This window comes from Euprymna scolopes, chromosome 18, assembly GCF_053919585.1.
Source record: "Euprymna scolopes isolate OS-2025 chromosome 18, ASM5391958v1, whole genome shotgun sequence".
NCBI lineage: Eukaryota > Metazoa > Mollusca > Cephalopoda > Sepiida > Sepiolidae > Euprymna > Euprymna scolopes.
Window position 1 is genome coordinate 33,321,893 of NC_136499.1, and position 17,974 is coordinate 33,339,866.

General features: G+C 33.8%; 2 protein-coding genes across 10 annotated transcripts in view; one reads left to right on the forward strand and one right to left on the reverse strand.

Moving 5' to 3' along the window:
- LOC145297580 (N-acetylneuraminate lyase-like) overlaps nucleotides 1–17,974 on the reverse strand; it is a 218,266-nt gene that overhangs the window by 136,687 nt on the left and 63,605 nt on the right. The window lies entirely within an intron of this gene.
- The window catches only part of LOC145297578 (presenilin-associated rhomboid-like protein, mitochondrial), a 169,754-nt gene that overhangs the window by 58,071 nt on the left and 93,709 nt on the right, over nucleotides 1–17,974 (forward strand). The gene's annotated exons all lie outside the window — the stretch shown is intronic.

Genomic DNA, 17,974 nt, shown 5'->3' on the forward strand with positions numbered 1-17,974 from the left:
TTTATTATGTACTTACCTATTTGGTTAAAAAAAAGGTTTTGCACCAAAATTTACACAAATTCATCTTGTATTTTTGTTTTAAAAAAAAATAAAATCATCGCCATGCAAATTTAGGAAGTCATTCTAAACATGAGGAGGGAGACTTTGTTAACACTTTCCTTGGCTGAATTAAAGTTCGAGTTATGTCCCTTGATTTTAATAAGGCCGAAAATAGTTGATGAAAGATTTCACTGATAAAAATGGATTTTTTTTTTTCAAATAAAAATATACTGGATGAATTTGCATGATTTTTTGGTGTACTATCTCTTTTTTAACCTAACACATAAACAGGTAACCTTTTTGTGCTGTTTTGTGTATTTTCGTTTTCCGAGCAGTTTTAAATTTTCGAGTGAAACTAAAGAAGCACCATTGTCTTTGCCGCTTACAACATTATTAATTTCCAAAGAAACGATTATCATCAAAACCCTATCAAAGCTGAGCCACACTACAGTAATACAAGGAAGTTAACCTGTTATTGGAGCAGTACTTTAACATCAGATCACGTTTTCACAGATTGGTTGGCTGAATAGTTAACCATTAAAAAAAAAATCTTCACGGTTGGATGTATTCTATGTTACGGATTAGTTGTCAATCAGTCAATTGAGAGTGAATGGCGACTGAGGATGAATGACGAGTCTGTTTGAATGCGTTGTGGGTTCGAGCAGAGGATGAGGAGATTGCCGATGAAAAAATGACAGGCTTATATTGTATTTGTTATAAGTAGGCATACAATTTGATGTTCAATCACCAATAAAAAATAAAGGTGCTTCTTATCTATCAGAGCTACATTTGAAAATCGAAATATTGAATTTCAAGTAAAAACCAATGGTATCTACTTAATTGCCATGTCGCAATGATGAACATCTCCAAAATTTATGAAAAACGCTAGGGTAGAAAATTAATTATAAATGAAAATAATTTTCAAAGACAATTCAGTAGCAGCCTTGCTGCTTAACAGAGTTGGCGAACATGGTTCTCCAATACGGGCCTATAACCTGAAACAGCTTAACTTTTGACGATAATCCCATCCAGTCGATCAAGTTGTCCATCAAAGTGCCTCTTAGTCGACCTTGCTTTTTGCGCTCCTGGCATTCTACCAGTTAATACTAAATTTCTAGTGAAAATAAGTGAAAATTAAAAGCTTTGATAAAAAACAAATAGAATAGTTTGTATTTTAACAGGGAAAGTAATTATTTTTTGAAAACTTTGAAAATCTTAGACACATTCCAAGCTATAGGTTACTTCCTTGTTTCTTTTTTTTTTACGTCACGTGTCTCAAACAAATATGGCGACACATTTTTCCAATAAAGGTTGAAAATTCTTATTTTATTTAATAATGCAGTAATCTTTAACTAATTGAGACATTACAATTAAGGAGATATCATTGCTTTTAGATGAAATCGACTTAAAAAGTAAATAGATAACATTGTTTTATTTTAATGAAAATTGTTGGGTTTTTTTTTCTGACTGCCGAATTTCGCTCTAATAAAAAGGCGCACCAAAATAAACTACAAAACAATCATTGTTACTTTTTTTTTTCATAATAAAATATCGGCATATCTAGACCTATGCAGGTGTGAACATATCTCATACCTCAATAGACATTTTTCTTTGATTTTACAAGAGCTACATGCTAAAAAGTTACTTACGCCTGAGAGTATCCTGTACTTCTACAAGGCCGCTATTCGCCCATGTATGGAGTATTGTTGTCACATTTGGGCTAGTGCATCTGCTACTAGTCTCTACCTGCTAGACAAGATTCAAAAGAAAGTCACCAACCTAATAGGTGCCGCACTGTCAGCTAGGCTTCAACTTCTGTCTCATCAACGAAATGTTGCATCTCTCTGCCTGTTTTACAAGTATTTTAATGGAAGGTGTTCTGACGAACTTCAAGCCCTTGCACCCATCAACATAAATACCTCTGACAAACAGGTAAATCCCACCCCTACAGAGTAGAGATCCCTAGATGCAGGAAAGCCTTCTACTCTAATAGTTTCTTCCCTCAGACTGTTAGACTTTGGAAATTCCTTCTGGGTTCCTGCTTCCCTGACTTTACTGGCATGCAGAAGTTAAAGTTTCTGTAGAATGAGGTTTGCTTTGGAGTTCTGTTAATACTATTTGTCTGTGTTGTTGTGCATGTTATTTTGTAGTTATTGTTGGAACAACCTTTCTTCTGTTTTCTGCAAATGGTCCATCTGAACTTTCATTATGTGAACGATAATAGCCATGAAATCGTTCATTTGTATATTTTTTATTTTTTACAAGGAAAAAAATTTACTTACTCGGAAAAAACAATTTTTTTTTCTTTATTTTCTGCAATTTCAAATAGTTTTTTGAGATAATTTTTTAACACCTTTTGTTGAAGAACTTATGTGAGGTATTTTCATAGTACCAGTTCAAAGACCATCTCGTTAGTTGAGTATGCAACTCTGTTGTTAGGTAGTTTCAGTGTGTAAATACTGATGTAGGTTTATCCTTTTTGTTCGAACAGTTTTGTTGTTAGTGATAATGCTATGTTATAGGTATCCCTTTTATGAATTTGAGTTTCTCATCGTCAGATTTGTTGTGGTCCGGAAAGGTCACTAAGAAAAACTCGAACACAGAAAGTATTTGTAAATTAAACGTTTTTGCACTAAAAAGTATGAGAATTTATTTGGGAAAGACTGGATGAACAGTTTTAACAACAAGACAGAATAGGTGGAGAACGAAAGTTGAAATACTTAATATCAAAAGAGCGACTCTCTAGAGTGGTATCTTTCGGTATATTTATACAGTTAGGAGAGTTCATATGAGATGGAGCTGAAACGTAATGTGATCAATGGGGATTGGTGATGAACGAACAGCTAATGGGGATGTTGGGAGTTATTATCAATTTACAGTCGTAGTTAAAAAAAACAAACAGATTTATTCTAACAAGGATAGATCGTTTTAGTCTGGATGGATTCCAGTGAGTGACAAGGTTCTAATATATCTGTTGCCTGCTGCTTCACTCAACTATTTAAAAGCAGCATACGGACAAAGTTGCAGACATCTAGCTTCAAAAGATAAAGACAAAAAAAAAATGGTTGTTGGATTCAGAAAACTGCATTTTTGCCACAGAGGCGTGGCACATTTTGTGGGTAAGGCACGTGAGTATGTTCTCCAACACAGACGTGATCACGATGATTAGAGAAGAAATCCCAGTGTACCCCTTGGTACTACCAGATCAGACTGTCTGAAGATATCAGTGGTCCTGACTTAAATGTACCAAACGTTATTGTTTTTTTCCTTTCCCTTTGTAAAACTCAATCATGTTCTGCAAAGTAAAAAATAACAATTTCCCTCTATAAAACAACTAAAGCAAACACCACGAATAGATATTTGAAGATATAAAGGACTTAAAATATAAAATCTTTTTTTCAAAATTACTGATTGGTTGTTTTTGTTTTACAGCACATCAACCCTTTTCAGGTTATTTAATGCCGAATCCAATGATTTTGAAGAACAATTTTTTGATAGAGCATATTTGTTTTGTTTTTTTTAAGTCGGTTTCTATTCAACTCATAGTTGGGACCCTAGCAGGTACTACCACTCTGAGTCAGAGTGGACCTGGGAGCAATGGCAATTAAAGGATGGCTCCACACTGCCCAAAGCCCGCAAGCTGGGGCCTCACCATCGGATATAGTTTAAGGTCATATCCAGGACCTCAACATTACTGGATTCGGCATTAAATAAACCGAAAAGTGTTGATATGCTGTAAAACATAACAGCTACACCATGAATAAATATTTGAAAACAAAGAACTTGAAGCATAAAAACATTTTTTAAAAAAAAATTGGATTCAACATCAAATAAACACAAAAAGGGTTGATATGCCGTAAAACAAAGTAATTAAACCATTGTAGTCAATTCCACTTTTAAGCAGTTTTGGAATCACAGAAATATGACACACTTGGATGACCGTTGTTGTTGTTGTTGTTGTTGTTGTTACAACAACAACAACAACAACAGAAATAGGGTTCGTCAGGCATCAGATCTAAAAATAGTAACAGTGATATTGTGCGTGTTACCCTACAGTGTGGAAAATGCAGGCCTTGCCTTCTCTCTTTGAAAGGGGTTAGTTTATTGCTAATCACCTGAGGCACCCTTACTGGGGAATAACAGGACTGTCCAGGCACATTTTTCTGATTTAAGCGGCACATTTCTCGTGGTGGGGGAGAAATAAATACAATAAATACCTGCCCTATAATGTGGAAAGAGCGTGGCATACTGGTTAGAGGTGTGGCCATGGTGTAACAGGTTCAAGTTCTACTAGAGATACTACATCACTTTCACTAATACTACTTGGAAATGTATACATCCATATGTCCTCTATTCAACCATGGATTAGATAGCAGGGTAGATTACAGTCTAGGTTAACTAAACCAATATTTCTCTGATTATCTCGATATTATTTTCAACAATGCTGGTTTGGGGAAATGTGGTTGGAGATTGTGAAACATTAGCTTCAGTATAGACTCCTTGTGAGAGCATCCTTTTAATCCCACCTCCCGACTTTGTATCACATCTTCCGTCGGTGGAAGGGAGATAAATATTATCAGTTACATTTTAAACATGAATGAAATAGATTAACTCTTAATGCAGTAAAGTTGTGGGAGATTCAAGGGGCGGGGAGGGTAATCAGAAGATGCTATTTCATCTCCCATCATCTCTCTCTCTCTCTCTCTCTTCCTCATCATCTCATCAACCGTTCACATAATCCATTTTTTTTTTTTTTTTTGGGGGTATTTTGCACAGAAAGCAAAAATAGGTCATACATCTGATGTTATTTTTATAAAATGAATGTTAATGAAGCCACAATCAGTCTGCAGAACAAACTGTACCATACGAGGCTTTATACTGACGATGCATTATGATGTATCCCTATTTATTTACCTCTCACAAGGACAAAGTTAGACACGTTCTTTTAAGTGGGAGGGGTCCAGTTCTCCAAATAGGGGCATTCTGGATGGGACAAAAATAAAAAATTATATTAATTAAGAAATATTTCTCCTCCTCCAACTAAGAACAGAACAGAAACTACATATTGAATTATCTAATTGCACAAAAAATTTATATTATTTGTATTCATCGGACTACTGTTCTCATCTTGAGTGTGATTTTCACAACGTTTCAGTCGCTGTAACTTCCAACCTTTTTCAGGTGTACCTTGTCGAACTCGGGAAATTTTTTTTTTTTTTTACAAAGGAGTCACCACTTATCAAGGCCCGGAGGCCACTCGAAGGTACGAGTTAATGAGTGTGTAGTGGTCAAATTGTAATAGTCGTTAGTAGTGGAAATTTGGTAAATTGGATTACTTAAGGGGATGGCTCATCAAGAATTTGTTTATGTTGGACTTGAAGACGACCATATTGTAGTCAGTTAGAAAGCAGGAAAATAGAACAGAGTTCCACAGGCGTGCAGTTCTAAGAAAAAAGCTTTGTTCATCGAATCTACGTTTACTGACCAGAGATCTCCGAGGAGAATTCAGTTGGAACTCTTGCCCCATCCTGCATATTCTTCTGACCTAACTCCCTTTGAATTATAAATTATTTTGAGGATTACAAAACCATTTAGATGACATTAAATTTACATCATGAGGGGAGGTTAGATTCGTATTTAACAGCAAAACCTAAAAAAGTTTTTACACATATTTTTCTTCATTTAAAAAAAAAAAAAAAAAAATGAGTCTTTATTTTTATCCTCCTTCATTCGTTTTATTCGTATTTATTTAATCTCCCTCATATTTCTTACTATATTGTTTTCATCTTATTTTCTCCTCATAATTTTTTCCCCACGGTTTAACTCTTTCACCATGATTGTTCATTCTGAAATTGTTTTTAATCTTATTCTCTTTCATTTTTTCATGCTATTTCTTCAGTATATTCTCCTTCGTTGAACTCATTCCATTTTTCTTCATCCTCTTTTTTTTGGGGGGAAGGGGGGACGGAATTTCGAGCAGAACCCTTTAATTCACAGGGGTAGAGGTCGTAAGTAATTTGCAATTGTATTTTTTTTCGGTCACCCACACTGAGGATTGAACCTTCAACCTTTAGAATATCCCTAATGTGGGCGACCAAAAAAAGTACAATTGCAAATTACTTACGACCTCTATCCAGTCATGGCTGATTGAACAAGAGCACACTACTCCCGTGAAGTAAATTTGGACGAGCTCCAATCCCTGGTCCCCCCTCGCCGATCTTTCACGAAAAACACCCGTCTAGCTGAAACCACTATCAAAAATTTTCCCCACTCTTTATCTGTGCCAAAACGAAAACGTAGATTCCATGAACAAAGCTTCTTTCTTAGAAGTGCACGTTTGTGGAACTCTGTTCCATCTGCTTGTTTCCCACCTGACTACAATTTGGATGTCTTCAAGTCCAACATAAACAAATTCCTGATGAACAGCCCCCTCAAGTAGACACTTTATAAAATCTCAAGATTAATGTACTGTACACGCAATAACCCATATCTCCGAGTGGCTTCCGGGCCTTGATAAGTGGTGACCACCTTGTAAAAAAATTAAAAAAAAAAAATTTCGAGTGGAGCCCTTGTTCCACTCAAAATTACATCCAAATTCCCGAGTTCGACAGAAACATTTCCGAGTTTGACAAAATACACCTAAAGAAGGTTAGAGGTTACATCGACTGAAACGTTGTGAGAATCGCACTCAAGATGAGAACAGTAGTCTGATGAATACAAATAATACGAACAACTAATCCTCATCTAAAAAATTCAGAAATGCACAAAAAATATACAAAAATTTACATTTTGAACAATTTAGGAACACGGCTATCACAAGGGAAGGGAAATGGGGATTGTTGATTATCCTTGGTCAAAAATGAAAAAAAAAAAAAAAAAATGTCTATCCTACTCTCAACTGGAATCATTTCAGTCACCACAATACCACATTTACTCTAGTGGCTGTTCTACTTAAAATAACCAAAAACTTGTTGGAAATTTTATTTTTTATAAATATATTTATATACAAGAATTTCATTGGTTTAAAATAGAGAGTGCGGGCAGAAAAAAAAAAGTAAAATCTTTCGTCAGTAAGACTGACCCAATCATTTCTAAATTATAGACCGCCCTGTTTTCCGGTTTGCTTAGAACCTAAAAGAAACCGGCTATTTTCATAATGGGAGTAAAATCTAATCCTAGCCCAAAGACCAAGAATCATTTTGTTAAGTAAAATTTCATGAATTAAATTATTCGAAATACAATTTTCATCTTGGTAATAATTAGTGTTGGGACGATTAATTGGAATCGGAAATTTTTTTTAAATTTCCGATTTTTTAAAAATCGGAACTTTTTGGCGTATTGTAATCGGTATATGGATAATTTGAGCCTATTTTTCGACGTCAAAAATGATTCTTTTCACCATTTTTTTTTAATTTAAAATTTCATTTCCATTGTTTGTATTAATGATGAAATGATAAATGCCAGTAAAACTAAAAGCTATAGATCATTTCCATAAAATGTATTTATACTTTAAGGAAATTATATGTATATTTTTCATTTTTTTTGCAATAACCCCCTCCCCCCCCCCGGCCTCCGAAAACAACTCCATATGCAGAAATTTAAAAAAAAAATCACAATCAGGACCAGTAATTGTATGGGAATCAATAATTTAGAACAGAATCGGTAATTGTATCTGTTATGTTCATCTTCATCGCCAACTGTTATGTTTGCAGGTTGAACCAAATAACGTATAAGGCAATACAAATGAAGACTCAACAAACAAAGATAGATCAATAAGAAGTGTATTAGAAAAAGTATATTCACAGTATATTTACATAATGGTTGTCAGGTAAGTGAGTCTTTGTTGGAGAACATATCTGCTCTCGGCTCGGCCTTCGGTGGCTTCTGGTTAACACACACTCAGACTAACCGAGTCTTGTTATTTATGTGTAATATTATCCACATATGTAAATGAGTGGGTGCCACCACAACAGTATCAGAATCGAGAAAATATTGAAATCATCCTATCACTAATAATAATATTCACCATGTTTCGATCGATTTCATTTCCATTCTTCTTCAAATACGTTTTTTTTTTTTTTAAATGGGAACCTTCTAGTTGAACTTCAGAATTTTTATGTCGAACTCACAAATCTGTACAGAGTTTAGAATTGAGCCTTTTATTTAATCTATGAAGGTAAGTTGTTCTCATTCTGTCAGCCATGAGAGGTTAGAAGTGTTAATTTTTTTTTATTGTTAATTATTATCGCCTGTAGTACGGATTGAACTTCCAATCTCCACAAGACTGTTCCTAATATTTAACCTGCTATGCTACGTGTTCAGTATTCCCGAGTACAACAAAAAGATCCCCATATTCAAAATTCCTAAGAACTTTAGTATACTTTAGCATATACTAGCAAGGCGCCCAGCGTTGCCAAGTCGTAAGATATGCTTAAACATGATATTTATATTATGCAGGTTTCATATTTATCATTTTAGAGTCAATTCTCTCCAATATATAGTTGTGATTTCAATTCTCTCCAATATATAGTAGTGTACCTTTATTTTTAAAACCTATAGTGAAAACATTTTGCTTTCTAACTTATATATATATATATATATATATATATATATATATATATATATATATATATGTGTGTGTGTGTGTGTGTGTGTGTGTGTGTGTGTGTGTGTATATATATATATATATATACACACACCATTTCAAATTTTAGTAATAATATATATATATATATATATATATATATAACAATAAATATTAAGTTTAGACCACCACAGATTTGCACATCTTGAAGCAGATGTGGCATACAAATTGAGCAATTTCCACTGAGTTGACTTCTTCTGGAGACAGAAGGGTATTCCTATGAACAAACATGCCTTCTCAAACCAGCAGTAGACTTGCAAACTTTTTTTTTTTTTTTTTTTTTTACACAGTGATCACCACTTATCAAGGCCCGGAAGCCACTCAGGGATAAGGGTTATTGCAAGTACATTACGCTAGTGTGGAGATTTGATGAAGTGTTTACTTAAGGGGGCGGTTCATTAGGAATTTGTTAACATTGGACTTGAAGACATCCAAGTTGTAGTCCGGTGGGAAGCAGGCAGACGGAACAGAGTTCCACAGGCGTGCAACTTTGCTGCATATTAAACAAATCGTTTGGTTTGGACTAATAGGTACAAAGTTGACCTGAACAGGAGTTTTGTGTGACTTAAGGTGGTGCTTTTGATAGTAGGACTCGTTCACAAGTGTCGCATTTCCAGCTCTGTGTGTCATAGTTGAGACCATCAATTAAACCTTTGCGACGCTACCACTTCAGATTGCTGTGGGCCTACTTTCTTTTCTCTAGAACATCACAATTTTCACTTACAAGCTTTCGTCACTTCGGTCTTGGCAGAGTAAGTTCTTCCCACATGTCAATATTGATTTGCAGATTGTTCTTTGTACAATCCCTGAAACTCTTCCTATGTGTGTATATATATATATATATATATATATATATATATATATATATATATACACATCATTATCATTTTATTTGTATTTGTGATAGAAATAATCTTTAAAAAGTTATAAAATTTCACATAGTTTTTGAATAATTATATACCACAAAATTTGCAGCAATTTTTAAAAAAGTAAAAAATATATATATTTTTAAGAATCAATTTTATCTCAAGCTTCGACTAAAGAAAAGTAAATGTGCCCTTTGATTGACTTAACTGAATTGAATTGTTTTTATTATTAAGCATATGTGAAAAAAAATACGTATGCAGTCGTCCATTAGAAGATTTAGCAGCTAAAACAACAATTTTTATTATAAATCAGTTTGGAAATGTTTTCCGTGAATTGCAAAATCGTATTAACCTTTGTTTTGCTAACGGCGAAGGATATGGGGAAACTTTAAAAAAACGTCAATTAAACCTTTTTGTTTCTAGGTATTTAATAATTATTATAGTAAATAATAATTATACATACATACATACGTATATATATATATATATATATATATATATATATATATATATATAGGTTAGTTGCATCCCAATGATCAACGGTATGAATCAGTTCGCAATCATTGAATTTCTTATTTGAAACAATTTATACGATATTATAAACCATATATATATCTTATCAATATTTTTTTATATAAACTCAAGAATATATATATATATATATATATATATATATATAGTAATTTATAAAATATATATGGCGATTAAGCTACACTGAATATTTGGCGTTTCATCCATATATATATAAACAAAAAGTCTATATTCCAAATTTCAAGCAGTTGTCCATCTTACCATTTATTTCTTTGAGCATGTTAAAATGTTCAATTCTTAACAGCACCTGTTTCGTAGCACAGAATCATTCATGTAATTATTATGCCAATTTTTAAATTTGTTCCGCCTTTAACTCATCAGAAGAAAAGGAACTCATCAACTTTAAAAGAAAATAAAGAAATATTAGCATGATTACAAAATCTGAAAATAGGAAGATAAGTTGCAATGGTGTTTTCTTTTAGTCATACCATCTTTGAATTTGAAGATGCCCATATTTTTTTTATTTTCTTTTAAAGTTGATGAGTTCCTTTTCTTCTGATGAGTTAAGGGTGGAATAAATTTAAAAATTCACATATATAGTTTTAAAAACTATATATATATATGGCAATTTTTGAAATATATATGTCAATTTTTTAATTTATTCATCATTCACACTGTGTGTATATAAGTAGTTTTTTTTTGTTGTTGGTCTTTTTTAAACGATATTGAGGTCAGCGTCTTCATCTTGAAGATCGGATGTTTTTTTTTAGACATTGCCCATTTTTTATTTTGGACGTAAACAAATAATATTTTTATTTATTTATTTATTTATTTTTAAAACAGTAATCTACGTACATGCAAAAGCTCATCATGTATATATATATATATATATATATATATATATATAACTACTTCATTTACTCACATAAATTTAATATACGAAAGTATAGATTTATGCGTAAACTAAGTATTTACTTCAAAAGTGCTCAATACGTAGGTAGAGCTAGTTAGTAATTTATAAAATATATATGGCGATTAAGCTACACTGAATATTTGGCGTTTCATCCATATAGGATTCGTCAGGCTTATGCGCGAATTCTGTGGTTGCTTCCTGTTTTTATATATGTTGAGGATTTCTAGTTAGCCAATCAGCTTTCTAGTATCCACCGCGCCCCTTCCTATCAGCCAATGGGCATGCATTTTATCGAACAAAGGATCTGTTTTAGAACTAGGTTAGTGGTTTAAGGTAGATCTTTTCCTTCTTTTTTTTTTTATATATATATAACTCGATCGTAAGTAGACTCAGTAATAACTCAAGCGATGAAAATGCATTTAACAGGTCAACCAATATCTACGAAACAGCCCTAAAAAATAGTGGATACAAAAATATCGATATCAAATATAAGCAACAAAACACCAACAACTATAATAAAATTAAAAATAGAAGAAAAAGAACTATAATTTGGTATACGGCCCCATACAATCAAATGTTAAAAACAAAACTTGGCAAGAAATTTCTAGATCTTATTGAAAAACACTTTCCCGCAACCAACCCCTTACACAAAATCTTCAATAAAAATACCTTGAAGTTATCTTACAGTTGTTGCGAAAATTTAGAGATGATAATTAAAGCACATCATAACAAAATACTAAATGAAAACAATGTAAACAACAACAAAATAAACAATAAAAAAGTAGATACCATGACAGAAATAAAACCAACACTGGCAGAAATAATAATAATAATAATAATAATAATAATAATGATAACAATAATAATAATAATAATAATAATAATAATAACAAACCAACCCCAGACAAGAACAACCATACCTTAAATAAAAATACTAATAACGGACAAGATAAATGCAATTGTAGACACCGCACACTTTGCCCAGTCCAAAATAAATGTCTAACAAAAAGTGTAGTTTATCAAGCAACAATATTTGCGAAAGAAAACCCGAATAACAAGAAATATTACATAGGCATGACTTCCTTAGATTTCAAAACCCGATACTATGACCACAGAAGTACATTCAAAAATAAAAAACACCGTATAAAAACAACACTAGCGAATAAATACTGGGAACTCAAAGAAAGCGGACATTCACCGGTAGTCGAATAGAAAATAATAAGACAAGCTACCACATGCAGACATTTAGACGACCCATGTAAATTATGCCTCCATGAAAAATTTGCTATCCTGTACTTTAAAGAACCTCAAAATCTATTAAACTGTAGACGAGAAATAGCAAACAACTGTGTTCACAAAATAAAACTTACTCTAGAATAGCGATACAAAATAGCTTTAAAACTAACAATAACAATGAAAAACAAACAAATAAATAAATTAAATAAACATGAATATACATAAACGATCACGCATATATGTATACATATATATGTATATATATGTGCATGTATGTGTGTACACATAGGTATATTTATATATATAAAAAAAAAAGGAAGGAAGGAAAAGATCTACCTTAAACCACTAACCTAGTTCTAAAACAGATCCTTTGTTCGATAAAATGCATGCCCATTGGCTGATAGGAAGGGGCGCGGTGGATACTGGAAAGCTGATTGGCTAACTAGAAATCCTCAACATATATAAAAACAAGAAGCAATCACAGAATTCGCGCATAAGCCTGACGAATCCTATAGTGGATGAAACTCAGAATATTCAGTGTAGCTTAATCGCCATATATATATATATATATATATATATATACATGATGAAATTTTAACAAAAGTTTTAAACGACATGGTCATGATGATTTTGAAGAAAGATTAAATCTGGACAGTATAGGGAGATGCATGCAGAAGAAGGGGCTTCAATGGTTTGACTATGTTTTAATGGTTTGACTATGTTGAAAGAATGGATGAGAGTTCCTGGCATAACATAGTAAGGGAACCAACATGCTGTATATTCCGTCATGAAGACAAGTAATAATTTGACTCCTTTTTTTGTAACAACGACATTTATTATATTTCCTCATTCTCCAACCACACATGACTTCTCGATACGATTGTGCCACCACCCACGTCTTAAATATGGTCTCAAACATGCTCCTCTGTCTGCGCACACGTTCTTTTTATAGTGGTTTTCATTTTCCATGCCTTGATGTCATTTTACACACGGCTCAGCATTTGCATACAGCCGCCATACTCTGTTACACTGGGTTAGTAGATGTAGAGCAGTTGAAGTAGCAGGATCAGTCCACATGTGAAAGCCAAAGAAAACATGGAATGTACTTGTGCCGAAAATTGTGGGAACGCAGGCTTACCTCTTAAACGGCCTCAGTGTGCGCTTTGCCGACGCAGCGTCATGATGCTGCAAAGGGTCCAAGATGGCGCCTGCAGCCTTATATAACAATGCAGTCTCACAGAATCTCGTGTGCTCTCGCGCACATATGCAAATATGCAAATTTGGAGGACTGTCTTTTATAAAAACAGGCCACTGGAGCAGATGGGGACAGACGTGAAAATGAGTCTATGAAAAGTACCGACGGATGACGCTGCTGCAGTGAGCTGAGGTTTTGTGTACTCTTTTTTTTCTTTGCAACAACAGTACTTGAGAGAAAGAGGGATAAATTAAGACCTAGTCAGAGATAGGTTAGTTTGGAAGCCGCCCAATACATGCTAGCATGTAAAATGATAATGACGATGATGATGAACAATGACATGTAATGCTGTTGCACAAGATCACCACTCAGAAGTCCGAGACATTTCTGATAAGCAGTGAGACCGTGAAACTGCTGTCAAGTGCATTTTATTATCATTTATTATTGATATATAACTATCTTATCTCTGTGATAATTCAGTTATGTTTCAATTTTGATAGTTTTATATTGTTTTCTCACACCGTCTGCAACAAATACTTGTCTAGCAGCAGCAGCAGCACTACCACCACCACCGTCAGTGACTTCCCTCACTCCCTATCTGTGCCTAAAACTAAACGAAAATTCCATGAGCAGAGTTTCTTTCCTGGGACTGTCCGTGTGCGGAACACAATATCGTGAGGCTGCTTCCCAGCTGATTATAGCATGGTCATGTTCAAATTTAAGATAAATAAGTTCCTATTGCGCTGTCCTCTTAAATAATCAAGCCCTATGCAAATTCCGCCGTAACTGATCATGTTGTCTCACCTAACACTTATTAATCCTTATCCTGATAAGTAGTGGCTTATTTAATTAATTGAAATATTTATTGAGATGAGTATTATTTAATCATTTATTTATTGCAGACTGTTATCCTCATCTTTTAGTTGTTATTTTACGACGTTTCGGCCAAATATTCCTCTGGCCTTCATCAGGTGGTAACCGCGACGGGATAGGAACTCCGAAGGCAGTAATTGCTGAGAATGCAGTTAGGAGATTTGGAGTTCCTATCTTGTCGCAGTTACCACCTGATGAAGGCCAGAGGAATAGTTGGCCGAAACGTCGTGAAGCAATAGTTAAAAGATGAGGATAATAGTCCGCAATAAATAAATGAAGAAATGAAAGTAGTGACTTTCCAAGTAACACACAAACACACATATTTTATTTTAATACTATACATTGCTGTGCTAGCTGGAGATACCTAGGTTTCATCCATCTAGATCTCTTAGGAAAGATTCCGGGTTACAGAGTCTTTAGTCTACATTAGTATAAACAAGTTGATCAAAATCGCCTAAAGTTGAAGAATGGTACCTACCAGTGTATGAGAGTATCCTCCACTCTATAATGAAGATCAATGTGTATTCACTTATGTATATATATATATATATATATATATATATATATATATATATATATATATATATATATATATATGCTTTCATGCTAGCATGCAAAAGTTTGTTAGTAAAACACGTGCCGTTTTCTAGCCCCTGGACGAAACCACTTCAAGAAATGAGGGAGGTGAGAAAGCAAATAGCAAATCAGACGACCACCCCAAACTTAATCTTCTGCCTGCAATAAATATAGAAAGAAGTCCTTGACTATATATAAAAAAAAAATGATGGGTGTTTTTTTTTAGGTCATCAGAAATGATAATTTATATAAGAAAAATTAAATTACTGACATAACTCTATGATTTTATATAAATATTTTAATAATATTATATATATATATATATATATATATATATATATATATATATATATATATATATCGATGCCTCCATTCAGTCTTGAAAGACAAAGGATACCCCTGTAAGGGCAGTTGTACATATAATTATGAGGCAAGGGTTGCACAATCCCTAACCCCACCTATTCTGAATTGACACTGTTTGTGTCCAGTGGCAAGGAGAAGACCAGGACGACCGGAAACAATGCCAAGATAAGCGGAGAGCACATACAACACCTGAAAGTTCAAAATGGTCACCCATTTAGTACTGACCAGGCTCAACGTTACTTAACTTTGGTGATCCAGTAGGAAGAGGTGTGTCAATGTGATTATGCCGTGTATATATATATAGATAGATAGATAGATTACAGCATAATCACATTGATACACCAGTTCCTATTAGATCACCAAAATTAAGCCTGGTCAGTACCAAATAGCTAACCAGTTCAACAGGTGCTGCATGTGATCTCTGCTTATCTCAGCATGGTTTCCACTCATCCTAGGCTTCTTGCCACTAGAATCAGGCAGTGCCACCTCAGGAGAGATGTTGTTGGAGATTGTGCAACTCTTGCTTCACAATTACACACACAGTCACTCCAGCCAGGTATATCCATTGTCTCTCGAGATTGAACGAAGACCATGATATCTAAATAAATAGCCAGTATGAACACTGGCGAAGCATAATTTTTTTTTTTACATCGTTTTTAACAGAGGGTGTATACTAGTTCATATATAATCACTTTTAAAGCACATTATAGTTGCTTGTTTCCCTTCGTCTTCATCCAAGATTCTCAGGATAAGCAGCAATGAATAACAGTCAAAACAAGTTGTAGCAACGCATTTTTGAATGAATTCAACCCACATTCATTTAGGTTTACTGGCTGAATGCCATTCAGTTAACGAGATATCAATAACAAAAAAAAATAAAAATATGTTTCTGAATTTTTTAGATGAGGATTGCTACTTTGGACTATTTGGACTACTATTCTCATTTCTCACAACGTTTCGGTCAATTTAACTTCTAACCTTCTTCAGGTCCTTGCATAGGAACCACTGGCATAACAGATAAAGCACTTGGTAAAATTTGATTCTAATTGACATTCTTCTGTGGGTTGATGGTTCAATTCTCAGTGTGGGCGATATTCAGAATGCAATTGCAGATTACTTAGGACTTTTATCCAGTCAAAACTGATGGAATGAGAGCATACTATCATTATGGATTAAATAAAGGGTTCCGTTCGAAATTCCAATGTAGATTCCAGGGTCCAAGAGAAAGATTCCCGAGTTTGACAGAAAGATTCCTAGAGTTCAACAGAAAAACTCCCCGAGTTTGATAAAAAGATTTCCCAAGTTCGACAAATTACACCCGAAAAAGGTCAGAGGTTACATCGGCTTAAACATTGTGAATATAACACTCAATATCAGTACAGTTGTCCGATTAATCAAATAATACAAAATTAAGCAAGAATTAATGACTTGTGTACTCAACCGCCAACATGAATACACGTTTTAGAAAAAGTGGTAATTTTACCGTACAGCTCTCTTCTCAAGAGAAGAGCCCACATAGAAATGATAGGAATTTCTATATGTTTGTAGTATGAAACAAAAACTGTCGCTAATTGAAACAAAAAACAAAATGGTATTTGGTTGCACTCTGACCAGTTAGCTTGCAGGGACAGTTCCTGTTTGACAAAATAAGCTTTTATTTATGATTGCTATACCAAAACATAAATAGCATAAGTAGGGTTGCCAAGATAGAAAGTATAAGGTTCAACTGTGATTGACTCTTCCAATATTCAGACTCAAACTCCTAAAAGCCTTCCGATATTTAGGCTCGGACTCCCCCAAGCCTTCCGATATTCAGGCTCAGACTTCTCCAAGCCTTCCGATATTCAGACTCGGACTCTTCCAAGTCTTCCGATATTCAGACTCAGATTCTTCCAAGTCTTCCTATATTCAGACTCGAACTCCTAAAAGCCTTCCAATATTCAGGCTTGAACTCCTAAAAATCTTTCAATATTCAGACTGAGTAACCTTAACACCACCACTTTGATTATAAGTACTAGTAATATAAGGAAGTAAATTCCAAATAAAAATACAACACTTATTACAATTTACAAAACAATGCAAACATAAGACAACATATTTTTTTCTGAATTTTTGAGCTGCGAATTGATATTTTGTATTAGATTCTTCAGACTACTGTTCTCATCTTGAATGTTATTCTCACAACGTTTTGGTCGATGTAACCTCTAACATTCTACAGGTGTATTTCATACAAACTCTGGAATCTTTCTGTTGAACATAGGAATCTGTATGCAATTTCGAACAGAGCCTTTTATTTAATCCACGGAAGTAGCATGTTCTCGTTATATCAGTTATGATCAAGTAAATTTTGTGTGCAGTAAAGGCAGGAAAGAGTGTTCTGCAAAACACTTCTCCAGATATGGCAGCAGTATTTCATCTTGGGACATATCCAACTTCTATGTAGATAGAGGATTGTGTTCGGAGTCAGGTATTTTAAAATTCAAATAAGTAAATATACAACAAATACTGAAATACAAAACAAATAAGATAACATGCACTGATTTTATATATATATATATATATATATATATATATATATATATATATATATATATATATATAAGAAAAAATAAATCAGATTAACTGTTGTATTTAGATGTAAACTAGAACCATACCCGTCCTAGGACGAGTAAAATACAGTCCCAACTCCTAAAATTCTAAAATATCTGACTCCAACTCAGTGTGTATCTCAATATTCA